A 3776-nucleotide genomic window follows, 5' to 3' on the forward strand; every position below is an offset into this window, starting at 1 on the left:
TCTCCCATTACCTTGAATCTATCTGCTGTTAAACTCGTCGAATGCCTGATGCAAAATATAAGTTTGTTAGAGAGACAAAGAAAGTAAGTTACTCTTGCCTTACAAAGGAAATTCAATGATGATGCGACATAAAATGGAATGCAGAGACTCCGTTTTCACGAATTTTATTTGCCGGTGTGGGCTGTTATGTGCTAATTTCTATTTTTATAGAAAGAGAAACCAGCTGAAAAATAAATATTGATTGCTAATTAATGACATTGCTGTGTACATTTCCTGACAGACTACGCCAACAAGTAATTACAAATAAGACAAGACTTATTGTACATATGTTATTACAAGACAAAATATTAGAAAGTATTATATAAAAACGGAAGAAATAATAATGCTTTCTAAAATGTTAGTGTCTTGAAGAGATTCATTGGATTCGAATACTATGTAAGTGTAGAGGCATGCGGGGGGAGGAGGGGATGCAGACGGTGCGATCGCACCCCCCTCCCTCTAGTTGTATTAAGAAAAATAATTGTATTATATTACTTATTATTATTATTTGTAAAATATTTAAGGTATGAGAGTGTAATTTCCGGGCACCAAAAGTTTCGTACCTCAGCCCCATGTTGGGATTGAGGTGGTGTGGACTCTTATGCACCCATGGGCGCAGATCATGGGGAAAAGGGACACATAATTTTAAGCGGTGGGGCTGGGCCCCCTCACTTTTCGTCGGCAATGCAATTTCATATGTCAAGAAGATGCCTAAAATTGTTGAAATAAACTGCACAAATGATCCAGCCGCTCTGTTATACAAGAGTCATTTGTCTTTTTCTTTTTTTTCAATTGTCCTTTTTAATTTTCATTATTGAAATTTTTTCAATTTTGCTCTAATTCATCCGGTGTTTGATTATTCAGTTTTTGCTCATGGCTTTATAACGTCAGCTAAAAACATAAGTCAAAAACTTCAAACCAACTCAAAATAGCCTATAATGGTTTGTTTTACTAAGTCAAAGTCCCCGATGGCATGTGTGAGCCGGTAAATCTTAATCTATAAGCGTGTGTGCATATAGGATCGGTGATTTAAAAAAAATAGTTACACCTGTAGGGTTTTAGCCAGTATTGTTAGTATGGCTTAAAGCAAACATAATAACACGTCAACAGGTCTCTCAATATGATAGAAATACAAGGTTCAACATGTTGCAAGGGCTGTAAAATCGAGAGAAAATATTGTAGAACAAAATTTTGGTCATAGCGCCCCCACCGATGGAAACTTTCTCCATTTCTCTTTTTCAGTACACTATAGTCTAGTTACCCTGTAGAGTATACATATGTATGGTATTAATCATTATGGATGTTGAGGACGGAATCCAACAAAAATTGTTAGATAGAAAAGGAAAAGCAAATTCTTGATATATAGGCCTATACACTTTTATTACTGCAGTATTCAGTATTAAAAATACATTAATGGAACAATTTGCCAAGAAGTAGAAGTTGTGAGTTCCGTATCACCAGAAATTACCAAATGTTTATTGCTACAGTAATTGCTACAAAAGTGGAAAACTCTAGAACGCTAAATAGTGCTCTTCAAAAAATTGAGATATTCATTGAAGAATGTTAACAGCAAAAAAGATAGAATGGAAAATATCTAAGGAAATACGAGTGATAATTTGACCAAGTAAATACTGTACCGGTATACTATAGTCGTCATTATAAGGGTTATTCATCAACATTATCACCATCATTAACATCATCGTCACCAACAAAAACGAAAGCACTATCAATACTTTGATAGTCGACATCTCCATCGTGATTACCACCATTACATAAACACCACCACCACCATTCTCCTCATTCATCGTCATCCCCACCACCACTATCATTCTCATCATCATTCTCATCATTATTATCATGAACATCATCATTCTCATCATTATTATCATGAAATCATTACTGTCATCATACGTCATTATTATGCATCATTATTTACCGATACTATCGCTTCTATTATCACCATTAGGCATTTTATTACCATCATACCATCATCGTTATTCTTATTATCAACCTCATCATCATCATCATCATAATCATCAAAATGTTATCATCTTCATTATAATTGTCACCCATCATCAGTATCATAATTATAACATTCATCAACATCAGCATCCGTTCTTCACTGTGTTCCATAACCCCATGTATGCCACTGTAGCTGTTAATGGCCCATAATATGTCGCATTAATTTCTCATAGGCAGTGGCGGCTCTAGGATATATTTTCTGAGGGCTGTCTCTTATACACATCTAGATGTGTATAAGAGACAGATACAGTATGGATTCGGGCCAATACAGTAATAATTATTGATTGTTTGTTTGTAGTCTGCAACCTCATGTTTTTAACTTTTTCCCCATTTTATGCAGAAGCTTATACCATTGTTTCACAGACACAGAAATAATAATGTAGAAGCAACTAGAGTAGTCATGTGATAAGTCTAGGGTATTAAACTGAGATACGTACATTCAAGATCAGAAGTGGTCACATTGTTTGTGTCCTTGTGGGCAAGATAGAGACTTTTTCTGCATTTTCCTTGAAAGATACAGTATACGAGGCTACAGTCTCTCCACCCATCCGCCAATTAAAACAGTATTGAAAATCAACAACTTTTTTTTAAAATGTAAAACATGACAATTTTACAAGTGGCTTATGAAAAATACAGCCAAACCGTAGGAAATTAAAATGATGACATGTTCCTATTTTTTCATGTGTGCCTTTATATAGGCTGGTACAAACTAAATTTATTTTGGTCAGTTTGTTTCACATTCCGGGGAGTTGATAAACTTTCATTTTTTTTCCTTCATTTTCATATCGTAAGTTTGACTTTGACATTTGGACCAGTGGCGGCTCTAGGATATATTTTCTGAGGGGGGGGGGGCTAAGTTGTCCGACAGGGGGGACTTGAGCTCGTAGGCTCAGAGTTGGGAGAAGGGGTTGAGAGGGGGTTTCCCCCTCCCAAATGAAATTTTTTTCAAGAATATCAACCTCTAGATGGCCGAAAATCGCACTCTCAGACTGTGACAGACATGTGTTGGCTTGGTGTGGGACTATTTTTATATGTTTTATGGTCTGACTGCCCGACGAGCTCTGTCCGGCGGGGGGGGGGCTTGACCTGTCCGGTGGGGGGCTTAAGCCCATAGGCCCTGGCCCTATATGACGTGGTAGGAAGCGTGCAAAGGAAGAGCCAATATTCCCTCACGTGGTCACCAAGTAACTTTACTAATCGACCCGATTCGGGCGAGTAGACCACAATACGTAGGCCCTGTTAGGGCTACCACAAAGGCTTCTTGTTTGAGCAATTACCGTCAACATTCCAACACATTTAGTAATAAAGTACTACAATATAGCCGATTATCGTTTTTATTGTTTATCTTGATTGGAATTTGTAAGAGTATGACTAACCTTGGAATTTGGGTTCTGCTTATTAATAGGTTATTTTAAATATTGTACTTTGAACTGCACTGAAAAAGCACTGCTTTTAGAATTCAATAGGTTTAATAATTACAAATATTATTGTGTTTCCAGTGCTACACAGCAACCCTAATTTGAATATTATTTAATATGATCTTCAAGCTGCGACTTACATGTCCAGCTTATCCATTTTCCCCATGTCTCAGTTGATGTATGAAAGAAAGTGTTGGGGGTTAGATCTGCATGTATACTCTATAGGTCTCCATGGTCTAGTAGGTATGGCACTCGCCTTGATAGCGACAGGTTCAAATCCCGCTAGAGCTATATATA

At 36.9% G+C, this 3776-nt stretch overlaps 1 protein-coding gene across 1 annotated transcript in view; it reads right to left on the reverse strand.

The window, feature by feature from the left end:
- Positions 1–218, reverse strand: part of LOC117124575 (trace amine-associated receptor 7f-like) — a 4727-nt gene extending 4509 nt beyond the window's left edge. The window contains exon 1 of the mRNA XM_033270863.1: positions 12–218. The gene's annotated coding sequence lies outside the window, so the exon portion shown is untranslated. The remainder of the gene's footprint in view (positions 1–11) is intronic.
- Between the last annotated feature and the right edge of the window lie 3558 nt (positions 219–3776).

The sequence above is a fragment of the Anneissia japonica genome, unplaced genomic scaffold (assembly GCF_011630105.1).
Source record: "Anneissia japonica isolate Jap-2015-1 unplaced genomic scaffold, ASM1163010v1 scaffold287833_len2544123_cov190, whole genome shotgun sequence".
Taxonomy (NCBI): Eukaryota; Metazoa; Echinodermata; class Crinoidea; order Comatulida; family Comatulidae; genus Anneissia; species Anneissia japonica.